At 38.0% G+C, this 18,919-nt stretch overlaps 1 long non-coding RNA gene across 1 annotated transcript; it reads left to right on the top strand.

Annotated features, from left to right (window-relative positions):
• The first annotated feature begins 294 nt into the window (after window positions 1-294).
• LOC112757287 (uncharacterized) lies at window positions 295-17,761 on the top strand. Its single transcript, XR_011873653.1, has 4 exons — window positions 295-428; window positions 15,935-16,046; window positions 17,075-17,160; window positions 17,275-17,761. It is a non-coding gene; the product is annotated as an uncharacterized lncRNA (long non-coding RNA).
• Window positions 17,762-18,919: the final 1,158 nt, after the last annotated feature.

Raw genomic sequence — 18,919 nt, 5'->3', positions numbered from 1 at the left:
GCAGGTCAGCAGCGTTCAATCGCTATGCACTCCTCCACGTACAGTGACGACGCAGTGCTCTCCTCGACGAGCGATGGCGCGATGCTCTCTACAATCCCTAACATAGCCACTGTAACAACGCACCCTTTCTCCCCTTCCTAACGGCGATAGCAGCCTTCAATCGCGGTGCACTCCTCCACATACGGCGACGGCGCGGTGCTATCCTCGATGAGCGACGGTGTGGTGCTCTCCACAAGCCCTAACATAGCCACTACAACAATGCACCCTTTCTCCCCTTCATAACGACGACATCAGCACTCAATCGCGGTGCACTCATCCACGTACGGCGACAGCACGGTGCTCTCCTCGACGGGCGCGGTGCTCAATCGCAAGAAACCCCTATCCCTTCTCTTCTCCTTCTTATTCTTCCTCTATTCCTCTGTTTCCAGGTATTTGAGAAAAATGATTTTCATGTTCTTTGAATTAATTCATTACAGTTTAGTTAGATTTTAATTTTTAGCTAGTAAATTATTTTGCAATTGTCTGATTTGCTGTTTTGTGATTTGCTGTTCTCTGAAAAAATATGAGTTGATGTTCTCTAATTTGCTGTTCTCTGAAAAAACTAAAATTCAGTATTTTAGTGTATGGCTCCTTCCAAACAATTTTGGATGCTCACATGTGTTTCTAATAAGAAAGTGTTGCCTAAAAGAAGTAATAGCATGACAAAACTTGTAGCAATACTCTTGAAATTATTTTGTTTTCCTTTCGAGCTGCTTTTTCTTTATGATTATGCTGGCAAAACTGAGATCTTGTTAGCAAAATATATATTCCCTCTCAAAACAGAGACTTATAATTCATCTCTTTGGAAAAATGAACTACTTATTCAATAATTTTCTCCTATCTTTGATGTATTTGTTATTATACAATTTAATGTTAACCCCTATACAAATATAGAAAAATTAGGATAATTCATAATGACAATAAAATAATGAAGACAAATTCACACCTTTTCAAAAGAAAAGGCAATCACCATGAATATAGAAAATGACAAATTGGATCTACCAGCTATGATCAAAGGGCTCAAAACCTTCACAAGTAATGAGCCAGCCTTTCCCTCTCTCTACTGTTTCTTTGTATTAGTCACCAATACTCCAGAAAACTTAAGATATTAGGTGGAGGCTCGAGACCTTTGACCTTGAAGTGCGATAATGCACTCTGCCTGTCTGCCTTCCACTGAATTTTAACTTTTTAACTAGACTGTAGAAGATGAAAGACGATTGATGAGACGCAGTAGCTGGTGAATTAAAAATTATTAAAATGGTTACGTTGCAAGTATAGTTCTTAACTCACCGAAAATCTGCCTATCAATTTAAAAATATGTCACAGAGAATTAAATTAAAAATTACTGGGAGTTTTAAGTCCCAGGTTGTCTCCCAACGAGTTGTAGAAAAGTGTGCTATCTTATTAATCAGATGTTCCAAGAAGTTGAGCTAAGTAAATTGGGATGTAAATTGAGGAAAGTTAAATAATATGAATAAAGCCTTGATTGGAAGTTGATTGGTTGGAATTTCTATTATTGGTGGAGTGAATGTAAGATTAATTTATAATTAATGGTTGTTCTGTTTGGTTATCCTTTACTAAGTAAGGGAAAGTCAAATAAGCTGGAATGCCAGATCTGTTCACAAGTTGCAATCCACTTAGTTCAAAGGGATTGGCGTTGGTGACAGGATAGCAATCCAACATTTAACCCAATTACAAATTTTTCTTTCAATCCTTCCAACTCAAGAATTCCTTTTAATCAACTCCCCATCAAGTAAGGGAACTACTCACGCATTGTAAATAAAGAATCCATAGCACATGAAAGGGAATTAAAAGAAGACATGATTATTGGAATTGAAATTGAATTAAAAAGAAATAATCCTTGCAATAATTAATCATAAAAGTATTCAAATAACAAAATTGAACAAAACAGGGAACATGGAAGAATGAACCCAAGTTAAGAAAACAAACTAGAATGATGAAGTCTTGATGAGGAAATAATTCTTCTCAATGTTCCAATGCTAAGACCAATTGAAAATTTAAATTCTAAAACCTAGAGAGAAAAACCTAAGAGAGTAAAACTAGATCTGAAACTGTCTCTGAATGAATGTGTTAATTGTTTCTGCATGTTCTCTGACCCTAGTCTGCTGTTTCGGGCCAAAAACTGGGTCGAAATAGGGCCCAAAATCGCGCCCAATGAATTCTGCAGATTATGCAGATCGCACATGTCACGCGATCGCGTCATCCATGCGGACGCGTCATTCGCGCTTTTCCTCGCCACGCGTTCGCGTCGTCCATGCTACCGCGTCGTCCATGCTACCGCGTAAGCCATGCGGCCGCGTCACTGCGATTTGCTCTCCTTCGCGCGGTCGCGTGAGCCATGCGACCACGTCATTTCTCGCTGGTTATCTCCTCAAATTCTTGTGTTTCTTCCATTTTTGCTAGCTTCCTTTCCAATCTCCAACTCATTCATGTCCTATAAATTCTGAAACACTTAACACACAGATCACAGCATCGAATGGAATAAAGGAGAATTAAAAATAAATAATTAAAGTCTCTAGGAAGCAGTTTTCAAACATGTAATAAATTCAGGAAGGAAATCTAAATGCATGCTAATTTAATGAATAAGTGGGTAAGGATCATGATAAAACCACACAATTAAACACAATATAAACCATAAAATAGTAGTTTATCAACCTCCCCACACTTAAACATTAGCATGTCCTCATGCTTAATTGAAGTAGATAAGGAAATAAGTATGAACATGTAGAAACTCATGCAATGCAGTGCAAACCTACACACATATATAAATAAATGCATCTATATGATTCTTGTCCACTTAATCAAAAGTAAATAAGCTCTTCAAAATAATTACAAATCAAATTCCACTAATTTTATCATTACACAATAAAACAGATAAAAGTGCAAGAAAATAACTCGTGAAAGCAGGGAACATGAAAATTCAAGCATTGAACCCTCACTGATAATGTATGTACGCTCTGATCTCTAGTGTATAGGGTGGTCACTCTATCCTTCTCTAATCATACTTTCTAACTTTTGTTCTTCTCCTAACCAATCAACAATAGTTAATATACCAATGCAAACATCATGAGGTCTTTTCAAGGTTGTAATGGGGCTAAGGTATAGGCAAGGGTGTATATTTGGTCAAGTGAGCTAATAAATTGAATCTTTAATTAACCCAAGCTCTAATATAACTTGTATACACTTAATGTCATCTTCAAAGTTCATACCTAGCTACCCAGAATTCCCTTTTTCAATCCATACTCATGTATCAACTTATATTTTTGGTTTTATCATATGTGCATTGATCTTCGAATTCTGAATTCAACATTGGGGTAATTTTGTCCCCTTATTTATTGATTTTTCATATTTATTATTATTATTATATATATATATATATATTATATAAATAAAGCTTGTCAATGCACATAGATTTTTAATTCTTGTAGTTTCACGTGAGTATGTATCCAAATTCCCTTTAAATTTTCATGACGCATTCCCTTAACAACTTTTGTTCCCACAATTTTCCATACTTAACTAGCACACACAATTCTATCTTAAGCTAACTAAAGATTCAATTTGGGATATACGATTGTTTTTCGGCTTAAGGTTAGTAATGTGGTAAAATATCGAACAAATGGGAATTAAAGGCTCAAAGTGGTTAACAAAGGTAATTGAAAAGGGTAGGCTTAATTTGGATGAGTGAGTTTAAACAATTAATGGCCTCAATCATGTGCAAGCACGCAAATATAATAACTATTGGACATATAAGATAAAACAAAATATAGATTACAATCATAGAGAAGTAAACACACAAGAACGAAATAATTATGGTTAAATAATGTAACCATTCATAAAGGCTCAAATCTTTCACAGGTTGTGTGTTCTTTAACTCAAATATCATGTTCCAAATACAACTCAAGCAAATTTATCATAAAAATTTTGAAAAATTAGTGAAATTTTGTTCCAAAGATAGATTTTTAAAAGAAACTTATTGTCTTTTCAATCAAGGAACATGCATGCAACTATCCTAACCTATGCAATTTATTCTATTCTATAAAGGAAAGAAAATCTAACTAAAATATCCTAATTATTGGTGCTAGAGAAGAGAATTTACCTCCGGAAGTCAGGTACTGACCGACCTCCCCACACTTAAGGCTTTGCACCGTCCTCGGTGCCATCTGTCAGAAACAGGGGTGGGCTGGTAGCAGTATCTCCACAGGCGGGGCCGTCATGGCTCCCTGTGCTGGTGAAGGAAGTGGAGTCTGGGGTGTCTGAGTCTCTAAAATGTCCCTTGAGTAGCTCCTTGAGGTGTTTGAATAGGCGCTCGTTACGGCACTCTCTCATCTTTGCTTTCTGTTCTTGCCGATCCAACCGTTCGATTATCTGCTGGAGCAATTTCTCAGTTGTAGATGCTTGTGGTGTTGAAGAAGGATTATCTTCAACTGGAGTAGTAGGAAGGCTTGTAGTGGCTGCTGAGAGTCTGAGGTATTTCCCGTTAGGGACATAATGATCGTCCCGTGAAAGCATGGCTTTGGTGTCCCCAGCTCTGTAGGAGACTCCGGCTACTGAGATAAGATCTGAGACCAGGGCAGGGAAAGGTAAGTTGCCCGCAATTTGTACGTGTTCCATAGCATTCCGGATATGTCTTGAGAGATTCAGAGGTTGGTCTGTAAGGATACACCATAGTAGAACAGCCATGTCCGCAGTGAAGGAGGACTCATGAGTGCTCGGAAAGACGTAATGGGACATGATCTGCGCCCATACGCGAGCCTCCAAGGTAAGTGCTGAAGCCAAGATTCCCTTAGGGCAGGTACGGTGGTATCCGTAGATCCAACGGCTGCCAGGTAATGCGATGACTCTGAGAACGGAGTCCCAGTCGAATTGGTATCTCTGGCACTGAAGGGCGGCTTCTTGAAAAGCGTCCATTCCTGCTGGAATAGGGGGAAGATTCATAGCTTGCTGAATGGCCTCTTTTGTGATAGGGACTTGCTTTTGCCGGACATAAACAGACTGCAGGGTCGGCATGTAGAAGTTGGAGTAGAACTCAACTACCCAAGAAAGATTGACCTGCCTCGGCTGTCTCCGTAGGAAACCCCATTGTCTTCGCTCAAGTTGCGGCTCAACAAAGGTGGCAATATTGGACGGGAGGATAAGAAGGTATTCATTGTTATAATTCCTTTCTGCCATGATAGGGAACATTTGCTCACAGTAGCGATTGGAAAATCGCGCAGTGTCCTTTGCTGGAAAGGCTTTCTCTGTTTCGTCAACTTTTATTATCCGCTTAACTCTTTTTGTTGAGGGCTTGACGGCGGTTGAAGAAGGCTCTGCCACTAATGCTCTTTTAGTTCCTCTTCTTGCTGGTGGTTTGGAAGTTGCTTTCTCTTTTCCTTTCTTGGTGGCCATCCTGAAAGAAGGGAAGAGAAAGAAAATTAAATTTAAGGAGACATACAGCAGGGAAGGAAACGGAAAAGAGGGTGAATGATGCACAGCAAAATGTAGATGACATTAACACATGCTCTCGAGTACATATGAAAAGCCATTAATGGAAAATAGCTAGTGCAGATAAAAACAAGTGAATGCAAGGTGTTTATTGGCATGCTGGCAAAGGGCATGAGTAGCATAGACCAAGCATTACTTCGTAACAAACCATCACGTTTGTATTGACAATTGAATTTAATTAATAAAATAATAAGGAGAATTTGTGAAAAGCAAGCATTGAATAGTAGAGTAAAGTAATGTAGAAAAGTGCATAGGGCTATATAGGCTTTTTCACAAACACATGGCATGCATGGTAAGTAAGATATAAAAAGTATGAAATTGAACATGCAAGCAATCCCCTTAAAAATAATAATAATTGTCAAATAAATTGTAACAAGTCACAAGCATATAATGAGGGATAATGACTCAAAAATTTTCTAGCACCATGTAAAAAGGGAAAGAAGAAAATGAAATACAAAAGTGAAAAGAAAAAGGAGGGAAAAAGAAAATAAAAATGTATATAATATAATAAGAATGATGGAAAAGAGAAGAAGAAAGAAGAAGGTAAAACCTTGTTAATGGTGGTGAGAAAGATAGAGAGTGAAAGGTGAGATAGAAGGGGGAAGGAAGAAAAAAGGAGGGTAAAGAAAAAAAATTAGGATTTAGGGGAGAGGAAGATAAGATAATTTGTCAATTTAGGTTGAGCTGTGCGGCGCATGCGACGCGGCCGCGTGGGGCACGCGTTCGCGTGGGTGCACATCAGGTAAGGGGTCGCGATCGCGTCAGTCACTAGGTCGCGTGATCCATGTTACGCTGCTGGCGCGAGTGCAGCCTCGCTCCAGCACAACTCTCTGTTCGATTTATTTTAATTACCAAATTAGGGTGACGCGATCGCGTGGGTCACGCGATCGCATGAGTGTGCGTTATAAAATGGGTGACGCGGCCGCGTCGGCGACGCGGTCACGTGAAAAGGATTGTGCTTCCAGCACCAATCCAGCACTACTCTTGCAAAATATCTCAGTGTGCACCCTTTTACGTCGAAAATTCAGGGCACGCGGCCGCGTGGGGCACGCGGTCGCGTGGGAGGCCAGGATTCCCATGCGACGCGAACGCGTCAGGGACGCGGTCGCGTGGGTCCATTTGTGCCATTGGCACGCCTCCAGCCGGACTCCAGCCGAACTATCTGTTCGTTTATTTGTTTTCTCCACCCCCTTTGCGACGCGGACGCATCGCTGATGCGATCGCGTCGCCCGGCAAATGCACCATTTTTTTTTTGGAATATAAAGACATGTAAATGAAAGAGCACGAAAGCACTAATAAAGAGAAGAGTTATTAAAGAAGAAAAACTAAAAGTGAAGAAAAGAACGATCATACCGCGGTGGGTTGTCTCCCACCAAGCACTTTGCTTTAACGTCCGTAAGTTGGACGCTCCAGTAGCTCAATCGGCTGCTATGTGGGGATCTTCCAGGCGGAAGATCTCAAACTCCTTATTTTTCTGCACCTTCTCACCATGGTACAGCTTCAGGCGTTGTCCATTAACCTTAATAAGTTCAGAGCTTGAAGGATGGCTTAGGTGATCAACTCCGTACGGTTCAGCCTTCTCTACTCTGTATGGACCTTCCCATTTTGATCTCAACTTACCGAGCATGAGCCTTAGTCGAGATTTGTAAAGGAGGACAAAATCTCCAGGTTGAAACTCTTTCTTCTTGATGTTCTGATCATGCACAGCTTTCATCTTTTCCTTGTAAATTCTGGAGTTCTCATAAGCTTCTAGGCGAAGGTTCTCCAGTTCCTGCAGTTGCAACTTCCTTTCAGCTCCGGCGTTCTCAATTCCCATGTTGCACTCCTTAACTGCCCAGAAGGCTCTGTGTTCTATTTCAACTGGGAGATGACAAGCTTTTCCATAAACCAAGTGGAAGGGACTTATCCCAATGGGCGTCTTGTATGCTGTTCTATATGCCCACAGTGCATCTTGTAGCCTGGTGCTCCAGTCTTTTCTGTGAGGCTTTACTATCTTTTGCAAGATACGCTTAACTTCTCTGTTTGATACCTCGGCTTGCCCATTAGTTTGGGGATGGTAAGCTGTTGCAACTTTATGGATTATCCCATGCTTCTTCATCAATCCTGTTAGTCTCCTGTTACAAAAATGGGTGCCTTGATCGCTCACGATTGCTCGTGGTGATCCAAAGCGACATATAATATGGTTTCTCACAAAGGAAACAACAGTGTTAGCATCATCAGTGCGGGTAGGAATTGCTTCTACCCATTTGGAAACATAATCCACAGCTAACAATATATAAAAATATCCATTAGAATTTGGAAATGGACCCATGAAGTCAATGCCCCAAACATAAAAAATTTCACAGAAGAGCATATATTGTTGAGGCATCTCATCCCTCCTGGATATATTACCAAATTTCTGGCATGGGGGGCAGGATTTACAAAACTCAGCAGCGTCTCTAAAAAGAGTAGGCCACCAGAATCCGCAGTCTAAGATCTTTCAAGCTGTTCTTTGAGGGCCAAAATGTCCTCCACTCTCAGATGAGTGACAGGCCTCTAAAATGGACTGGAATTCTGATTGAGGCACACAACGTCTAATTATCTGGTCAGCGCCACATCTCCATAAATATGGGTCATCCCATATATAATATTTAGACTCGCTTTTTAGCTTGTCTCTTTGATGTTTAGAAAAATGTGGAAGAAATGTGCGGCTAACTAAATAATTAGCAACAGGTGCATACCAAGGGATTACCGCAGATACTGCTTGTAGGTTGTCAAAAGGAAAATTATCATCTATAGGAGTAGAATCATCCTTAATATGTTCAAGGCGACTCAAGTGGTCTGCTACTAAATTCTGATTACCACTCCTATCCTTTATTTCTAAATCAAATTCTTGTAACAGCAGTATCCAACGTATAAGTCTTGGTTTGGATTCCTTTTTAGCTAATAGATACTTTAGAGCTGCATGATCCGAATACACTACTACTCTAGTACCAAGTAAATAGGCTCGGAATTTATCCAGAGCAAAAACAATAGCCAGAAGCTCTTTCTCAGTAGTAGTATAATTGAACTGGGCAGTGTCTAAAGTCTTAGACGCATAGGCAATAACAAAAGGATCCTTACCTTCGCGCTGAGCCAGCGCTGCTCCTACTGCATGGTTGGAAGCATCGCACATGATTTCAAACGGCTGACTCCAGTCTAGTCCTCTTACAATTGGGGCTTGAGTTAGAGCAGTCTTCAGCTTATCAAATGCTTGTTCGCAATCCTCACTGAACTCGAACTCAATATCCTTCTGCAGTAATCTGGACAAGGGAAGTGCCACCTTACTAAAGTCCTTAATAAATCTCCTGTAGAAACCTGCATGGCCAAGGGACGAACGGACTTCCCTCACAGAAGAGGGGTAAGGAAAACTAGAAATAACATTCACCTTTGCTGGGTCTACAGAAATACCATTATTAGATACCACATGTCCTAATACAATCCCTTGTTTTACCATAAAGTGGCATTTTTCGAAATTCAATACAAGGTTTATGTTAACACATCTATCTAATACTCGAGATAATCCATCTAAGCAAAGGCTAAAAGAATCACCATAAATGCTAAAATCATCCATAAAAACTTCCATATAGTTCTCAATAAGATCAGAGAAAAGACTCATCATGCACCTTTGGAAGGTAGCTGGTGCATTGCACAAGCCAAAGGGCATTCTCTTATAAGCATAGGTCCCAAAAGAACATGTAAAAGTAGTATTTTCCTGATCCTCAAGAGCTATATGAATCTGGAAATAACCTGTGTAACCATCTAAAAAGCAATAATGTGATTTACCTGACAGGCGATCCAGCATTTGATCAATGAATGGAAGTGGGTAGTGATCCTTACGGGTAGCTTGGTTGAGACGCCTGTAATCAATGCAGACTCTCCAAGCATTCTGAACTCTAGTTGCTATGAGCTTTCCATGCTCACTCTTCACTGTAGTGACTCCAGATTTCTTGGGCACCACTTGTACTGGGCTTACCCATTCACTGTCTGAAATGGGATATATGATACCTGCTTCCAATAGTCTGGTCACTTCCTTTTTGACAACTTCCAAGATGGTGGGATTCAATCTTCTCTGGAGTTAACGGACAGGTCTTGCGCCCTCTTCTAGAAATATTCTATGCTCGCATACTTGAGGGTTGATTCCCACTATGTCTGCCAAACTCCACCCAATTGCCTTCTTATGCTTCCTCAGTACATCAAGTAACTGCTCTTCTTGTTGAGAAGTCAGTTCCCTTGCAATAATAACCGGAAGCTTCTGCTCATCCTCAAGATAAGCATATTTGAGATGTGAAGGGAGTGGTTTCAATTCTAACTTTTGATCATGGGCAGGCTCTGGATTATCTGGGGCTTGTGAAAATGGCGAAGTGCCCTCACTGTCAGTTAAGAGGGTCCCCACACTGGGACCTTGTCCAGTGTGCCTCTCTTCAAACTCTTCCTCTTGAATTTCAGCCACACTTTCGTCTATGACATCACACTGGAAGATAGAACGATCTTCTGGGGGATTGTCAATGACTCCATTCAGATTGAAGATTATTATGCGGCCATCTATTTCAAAGGAGTATGTTCCTGAAAAAGCATCCAATTTGAATTTTGATGTCTTCAAGAATGGTCTTCCAAGTAGGATTGATGATGGCTTATCTGAATCATTGTGGGGCATCTCCAAGATATAAAAATCAGTGGGAAATATGAGCCCTTTAATGTTCACCAAAACATCTTCAGCAACTCCAGCCACTGTAATGATGCTTTTATCTGCTAACACAAAACGAGCTGCCGACCTTTTTAAGGGAGGGAGCCTCAAAACATCATATATAGACAAAGGCATTATACTGATACATGCTCCTAAATCACACATGCAAACATAAATTACTACACCACCAATAGTACAACTAACTATGCAAGGACCTGGATCACTACATTTTTCAGGTAATCCTCCCATTAAAGCAGATATAGAACTACCTAAAGAAATAGTTTCTAATTCATTAATTTTGTCTTTATGGATACATAAGTCTTTTAGAAACTTTGCATATTTAGGTACCTGCTGAATAACATCAAAAAGGGGAACAGTTACCTCAACCTTTTTGAATATCTCTACCATTTTAGGATCGGGGTCCAGCTGCTTCCTGGGCTTCCTTGCAAGTTGTGGAAATGGAACGGGAGTAGTGTTTTCTGTGGTGCCTGCGCTTTTTGGTGCTTCCTCCTGTGGTTGAGCTATCTCTTCTTCAGCTATGTCCTGTATATCTTCTTCCTCTTCAACATCTTCGATTTCTACCACCTCTTCAGCTGAGGCGTATTCTGGTGAGCTTGGTTCCTCCTGAATCCTCTCCTGCAGTGTGGTTCCGGACCTCAGGGTGATAGCATTAATGCCTCCCTTTGGATTGGGTAATGGTTGAGAGGGGATTCCAGTGGTGCTTGAAGGTTGGTTACTGGAATTTTGTGCTAATCCAAGCTGTGTCATAAAAGCTTGCATAGTAGAAGTGAAACCATTCAGACTGGCATTAATACTATTCATGATGTTACTTTTCATGGCCAGTTGTCTTTTCTCAAAAGATTGCAGTAGGTCTTCAATAGAAGGTGAAGAAGAATGGGTAAATTGAGAGGTCTGCTGCTGATTGTTCTGTGGTCCTTGGTTCTACCTCAGGTGAGGTGCTCTGTAAGGTTGATTTTGCTACCTGTTGTTGTTATTGTTCCACCTTTGATTTCCCTGATTATCTCTACCTCCTTTGTTATTGTTGTCCCTCCAATTCTGGTTTGAATTGTCCTGCCATCCATGGTTATTATTTCCACCTTGATTGTACCCTTTGTTGGGGCGGTCATAGAAGTTGTGAGTGGATGCCACCATGTTGTCTTCTTGTTGGAGCTGCTGGCATTCATCAGTGTAATGGCTATAATCAACACAGATTCTGTAAATTCTTTGTGGGACTAGTTGTTGGTTTTGCTGTGGTGGAGGCTGAGCTTGCTGAGCTTGTTGATTCAACTGTATTTGCTTCAGTAAGTTGGTCATTTCACAGATGCTTTGAGTTAGAGCAGCAGTCTCTCTGCTAGAAGATACTTCTGCAACAGCTTTTGAACGGCCTTGCTTTTGTCTGTGGTTCCTAGTGGATTCAGCTAAATCACTGATCAATTGCCAAGCTTCATCAGTGGTCTTGTACTTCTTCATAGACCCATTGCTGGCACTTTCCAGTATGGTCTTATCTTGGGGCCTCATACCCTGTGTAACATAGCTGAGTAGCACGATCTTGTCAATCATGTGGTAGGGGCATGCTTCCAGAAGATTATTGAAGCGCTCCCAGTATTCAAAGAGAGTCTCATTGTCATCTTGAACAATTGTGGAGATATCCTTCCTTAGCTTATCAGTAACTTTAGATGGGAAGAATTTCTCCAGAAACTCCTTTCTGAGTGTATCCCAGTTAGATACATTTGCTAGAGGTTGAGTGTAGTACCACTCTCTTGCTTTTCCCTCAAGAGAAAACGGAAAAGCTTTCAGCAAAATTGAAGTTTCATCAGTGCCATCACGCCTGACAGTAGAACAGGCTGCCTGGAAATCTCTCAAGTGCATGATAGGCTCTTGAGCAGGTAGGCCATGAAACTTGGGCATCAAATTTAGCAGTGCGGGTTTTATTTCAAAATCTGTAGCTACCGCTGGATGATGCGCTTGAAACGGTTGCATTGTAAAATTAGGGGCTCCTTCCTCCTGGATGGTAACTCTCTTAGCTGCCATGTTTTCTGCACGTAAAACAACTGAATCAGTAGAACGGGGCCTGGTTTCTTCCTCAGATTCACTTTCAGATCCGCCCTCAGAGCGGGCTAACCGACGCTGTTCTCGCCTTATTCATGAAATTGTCCTTTCAATTTCGGGATCGAATATTAGCAAACGCGGATCAGGAAGTGAACGCGTCATTTGACGGAAGAAACATGCAGCTCATAGTAGCAAAATAAAATAAAATGCAAATAAATAAATTCTAATTAATAAAATTAGCACTCTATTGCAACTCCCCGGCAACGGCGCCAAAAATTGATGAGACGCAGAAGCTGGTGAATTAAAAATTATTAAAATGGTTACGTTGCAAGTATAGTTCTTAACTCACCGAAAATCTGCCTATCAATTTAGAAATATGTCACAGAGAATTAAATTAAAAATTACTGGGAGTTTTAAGTCCCAGGTCGTCTCCCAACGAGTTGCAGAAAAGTGTGCTATCTTATTAATCAGATGTTCCAAGAAGTTGAGCTAAGTAAATTGGGATGTAAATTGAGGAAAGTTAAATAATATGAATAAAGCCTTGACTGGGAGTTGATTGGTTGGAATTTCTATTATTGGTGGAGTGAATGTAAGATTAATTTATAATTAATGGTTGTTCTGTTTGGTTATCCTTTACTAAGTAAGGGAAAGTCAAACAAGCTAGAATGCCAGATCTGTTCACAAGTTGCAACCCACTTAGTTCAAAGGGATTGGCATTGGTGACAAGATAGCAATCCAACATTTAACCCAATTATAAATTTTTCTTTCAATCCTTCCAACTCAAGAATTCCTTTTAATCAACTCCCCATCAAGTAAGGGAACTACTCACGCATTGTAAATAAAGAATCCATAGCACATGAAAGGGAATTAAAAGAAGACATGATTATTGGAATTGAAATTGAATTAAAAAGAAATAATCCTTGCATTAATTAATCATAAAAGTATTCAAATAACAAAATTGAACAAAACAGGGAACATGGAAGAATGAACCCAAGTTAAGAAAACAAACTAGAATGATGAAGTCTTGATGAGGAAATAATTCTTCTCAATGTTCCAATGCTAAGACCAACTGAAAATTAAAATTCTAAAACCTAGAGAGAAAAACCTAAGAGAGTAAAACTAGATCTGAAACTGTCTTTGAATGAATGTGTTAATTGTTTCTGCATGTTCTCTGACCCTAGTCTGCTGTTCCGGGCCGAAAACTGGGTCGAAATAGGGCCCAAAATCGCCCCCAATGAATTCTGCAGATTATGCAGATCGCACATGTCACGCGATCGCGTCATCCATGCGGACGCGTCATTCGCGCTTTTCCTCGCCACGCGTTCGCGTCATCCACGCTACCGCGTCGCCAGAACTTTTCCAATTCGCGCGGCCGCGTGATCCATGCGGCCGCGTCATTGCGATTTTCTCTCCTTCGCCCGGTCGCGTGAGCCATGCGACAGCATCACTTCTCGCTGGTTATCTCCTCAAATTCTTGTGTTTCTTCTATTTTTGCTAGCTTCCTTTCCAATCTCCAACTCATTCATGTCCTATAAATTCTGAAATACTTAACACACAGATCACGGCATCGAATGGAATAAAGGAGAATTAAAAATAAATAATTAAAGTCTCTAGGAAGCAGTTTTCAAACATGTAATAAATTCAGGAAGGAAATCTAAATGCATGCTAATTTAATGAATAAGTGGGTAAGGATCATGATAAAACCACACAATTAAACACAATATAAACCATAAAATAGTGGTTTATCAACCTCCCCACACTTAAACATTAGCATGTCCTCATACTTAATTGAAGAAGATAAGGAAATAAGTATGAACATGTAGAAACTCATGAAATGCAGTGCAAACCTACACATATATAAATAAATGCAACTATATGATTCTTGTCCACTTAATCAAAAGTAAATAAGCTCTTCAAAACAATTACAAATCAAATTCCACTAATTTTATCACTACACAATAAAACAGATAAAAGTGCAAGAAAATAGCTCTTGAAAGCAGGGAACATGAAAATTCAAGCATTGAACCCTCACTGATAATGTATGTACGCTCTGATCTCTAGTGTATAGGGTGGTCACTCTATCCTTCTCTAATCATGCTTTCTAACTTTTGTTCTTCTCCTAACCAATCAACAATAGTTAATATACTAATGCAAACATCATGAGGTATTTTCAAGGTTGTAATGGGGCTAAGGTATAGGCAAGGGTGTATATTTGGTCAAGTGAGCTAATAAATTGAATCTTTAATTAACCCAAGCTCTAATATAACTTGTATACACTTAATGTCATCTTCAAAGTTCATACCTAGCTACCCAGAATTCCCTTTTTCAATCCATACTCATGTATTAACTTATATTTTTGGTTTTATCATATGTGCATTGATCTTCGAATTCTGAATTCAACATTGGGGTAATTTTGTCCCCTTATTTATTGATTTTTCATATTTATTATATATATATATATATATATTATATAAATAAAGCTTGTCAATGCACATAGATTTTTAATTCTTGTAGTTTCACGTGAGTAGGTATCCAAATTCCCTTTAAATTTTCATGACGCATTCCCTTAACAACTTTTGTTCCCACAATTTCCCATACTTAACTAGCACACACAATTCTATCTTAAGCTAACTAAAGATTCAATTTGGGATATATGATTGTTTTTCGGCTTAAGGTTAGTAATGTGGTAAAATGTCGAACAAATGGGAATTAAAGGCTCAAAGTGGTTAACAAAGGTAATTGAAAAGGGTAGGCTTAATTTGGATGAGTGAGTTTAAACAATTAATGGCCTCAATCATGTGCAAGCACTCAAATATAATAACTATTGGACATATAATCTAAAACAAAATATAGATTACAATCATAGAGAAGTAAACACACAAGAACGAAATAATTATGGTTAAATAATATAACCATTCATAAAGGCTCAAATCTTTCACAGGTTGTGTGTTCTTTAACTCAAATATCATGTTCCAAATACAACTCAAGCAAATTTATCATAAAAATTTTGAAAAATTAGTGAAATTTTGTTCCAAAGATAGATTTTTAAAAGAAACTTATTGTCTTTTCAATCAAGTAGAACATGCATGCAACTATCCTAACCTATGCAATTTATTCTATTCTATAAAGGAAAGAAAATCTAACTAAAATATCCTAATTATTGGTGCCAGAGAAGAGAATTTACCTCTGGAATAAACTGGTATCAATATCTATAAAGAGTAAGGTAATGTATAAACTGACACTGTACTCGAGTGCTTTTTGTATCTTATATCTTGTTATAATTGTAAGAAAATTGATTATTCTGATTCCACAATAAAATTGAATCATAACAATTTTCTCAATCAAATGAATCAACAATAAACAAGATTGTCTTAGTTCATTATCCTATGTGTGTGTGTGTGAACAAAACTTGTACAGCTGCAAAATGTATAGATCCTGATCTGAATTCACATACAGCAGTTATAGAAATTAATAAAAATAAATAAATCATGGTAAATGCAGAATATCAACCAAAAATAATTGAAAAATTAAGAGAGACCTTATTATCGACAAAAATGAGGAGAAACTAGCATCTTTGTGGCTCTTAAAGCTTAAAAAAATGTCATTTGCTCAGTTTATTTGCCATGATTTTTGTGATAGATAAGGTGGACCCTCCGTTTGTAGTGTTGTCATAGGAGCCACGGGTGAGCTCACAAGAGGGAAGATTTTTGCGGCTATATTCGCTCTCTACTACAGTGGCTTCCTTTTTCATGTACACCTTTTCTTTCATTCTTGTCTTTAACAAACTTTGTTCTTTTCCCTTATAATGGATAGTCTAAAATTCAGTTATGTACTGGTTGCAGACCATCATAATCATTGCTTGCCATGACTTGGGATCCCCCTTTTAGTTATTTGATGCCATAGTATTGGAAGACATAATCAGCATCTTCCTTACTTCTGCATTTCTTAAACTTATTCAAGGTATGTTGCTGATTGATGTCATTAATGTTAGTTTAATTGGATGTGCCAAAAGAAGTTAATTTAGTTGGCTAATATAGTCATAATAGAATAATTTCTCCTTTTCAACAGCAATTTTAGACATCACCTTTTTACATGGAAAGCCAGATATACAATGGAATATTCTCAAAAAGTGAAACTCTTGATGAAGCTGATCTTTGCTCTTATATGGACTATTGTTCTTCCTGTTTGCTATGCTAATTCAAGAAGAAAATATACTTGTTATTCTACTAAGTATGGAACCTTGGTTGAGGAATGGTGCTTTACATCCTATATGGTTGCGGCAGCCATATACTTAACAAGTAATGCAGTTAATGTTGTGTTATATCTCATCCCTGCCTTCTCCAAGTATATGGAGGTCTCTAATAACAAGATATGCAAAGTTTTATCTTTGTGGACTCAGGTACCAAGATTAGACTATTGCTTTAACTTGTTGATTACTTGAACATGTGCTATTATTGTTCTATGCCAATTGCAAGGCATAATCTTAGTGATATAACTACGCTTTCTGTTTTATCCTGTGGGATTGGATCTGTTTGATGCTTTTCATTTTTCATAAATGTTTGATACATTGATTTATATTTTCATGTAATATTCATTCCTGGTTTTAAATGTTTGAATCTGAGTGTCACATTTATTTATCATGTACACCCTCCAAATGAGAAATTTATATTCTCAAACATATTATTGCTGATGTTTTGACTATATTTTTTTGTCAATTTAGATTTCACTACAGTTTGCCTTTTATATCAATTAATTTTCAGTTTCTTTGTCTTGAGTTAGGTTCATGAGTATGCGATACTTCTAAATCTGGGCTCCCTTCAAGCAATATCAATGAAAGATTGTGTACTTATATTTGAATATAATCGGTAATGTCTTAATTCCAAATTAATACATTATGGTTACATCACTGTCATCATTTCATGGATAAAGTTATTTGAGTGGACTAAAGCCAAATTTCTGCCTCTGTTGATATTTATTAGTAAAGGAGGGCAAGCTTTTCTGGAGTCATTGTTGCCCAGGTTGAACCCCAAGAACAGTAACGGAGGGCTATCAATGCCATTTGAACTCGAAGTTTGTCTGAAATTTACTACTTTCATTTAACATACTTACATACATAGTACTGATTACTGAATAGGATAAGGAAATACACCAAAACTGAACGGTTGGAGAAATTTTAGAATTATAGCTCAGTAGATCTTTATGGCCATAGTTTTTGAAAAGGTAAAAATAAGTTTCGTACTATTGTGGATGTTTGTGTACACAAAGTATACAGATAGGAGAAACTAACCATTTATCGGCTCTTCAGCAGTGAGTGTCTCTCCTAAGAGTTTTCTTTTGATTTCTTTTATGTTACTGAGGCATCCATTTGTGGTGACACTGTAAACAAGCGGCTGTGAACTGCCATCCATCAAACTATTAGACAAATCATATACATGGAGCCTTTCCCACTAAACTCTAAACAATTTACACCCCACTACGAAATAGATGGAAATCCTCTATTTTATATCCTATAATCTTCGAGGATTTCTTAGTTTCCTTTTCAGAGGGATATTTAATAAATGTATTCATATTTTTCTCAAACATGTTAATATTTTCAGAATCTAGACCAATCTCCATCGACTCAGATACCAAATCATGATTAGGTATAGCTAAATTGTTGTAACACTTGAGTATACTTGTTATTGTTAAGCTGATATTTTAACTATATTTTTTTTTTGTCGATTTAGATTTGGCTACAACTTGTTTATAGTTGGATGAGGTTTTCTGAAGAGATAAAGGAGATTCTTGGGACAATAGTGAAGCACAAAGTCCTTTTAGTTTCAAATGAAAAAATTAGTTTTTTTTGTTCAAGTTTATCATGAGAAAAACATGTATTTTATTTGCTTATGTTTAATTTTTATTTGACTTGGTAACTTAGCAAGTATATGTTAATTGATACTTGGAACACCTTTCTATATACATGCAATATATATTATTATCCTATTTTCCCTATATTGAATAAATTGAATTTAAATTTTTAAATATTATTAGTGTGTGCTATATATCCTTCAATTGTCATTAACAAAGGTAAAAAATATATTGCTTTAGATATAAAAAAAAGAGAATCTAAGAAAAACTCAATAAAGTGTTACTTTAGGTATTAAAAAAAGACAACTGCAAATAAACTTAGATAAGTGTTGCTTTAGGTCTATGAAAAAGGCAACTTAAAAAAATTTGGATAAGTGTTGCTTTATGTATACGAAGAAGCCAATTTAAAAAAACTAGACAAGTGTTGCTTTAAGTATATGAAAAGGCAACATAAAAAAACCTGGAGAAGTGTTGCTTTATGTATTAGAAAATACAACTTGTAAAATGTGTTGCCATAAAATTTTGTCTAAACATTGTGTTTGGGTCCTCTAAGGCAACCCTTATGAGGAGTTGCTTTTTTTGTAGAAAAGGCAACGCTTTTTGAAGGTTGCCATAAAAAGGGTTCCCTTTGATACACAAAAGCGTTGCCTTAGACCAAAGGTAATGGCCGTATAGCCAACCCCCCAAAAAGCGTTGCGTTTTGTCAGAAAGTGTTACTTTTGATCAAAGACAACACTTTTCCTTATTATAGGCAACGTTTTTAAAGGGTTGCCTCAG

The sequence above is a fragment of the Arachis hypogaea genome, chromosome 16 (genome assembly GCF_003086295.3).
Source record: "Arachis hypogaea cultivar Tifrunner chromosome 16, arahy.Tifrunner.gnm2.J5K5, whole genome shotgun sequence".
In the NCBI taxonomy this organism is placed as follows: domain Eukaryota; kingdom Viridiplantae; phylum Streptophyta; class Magnoliopsida; order Fabales; family Fabaceae; genus Arachis; species Arachis hypogaea.
Note: the sequence above shows the minus strand (reverse complement) of the source record. Positions and strands in the feature narration are given on the sequence as shown.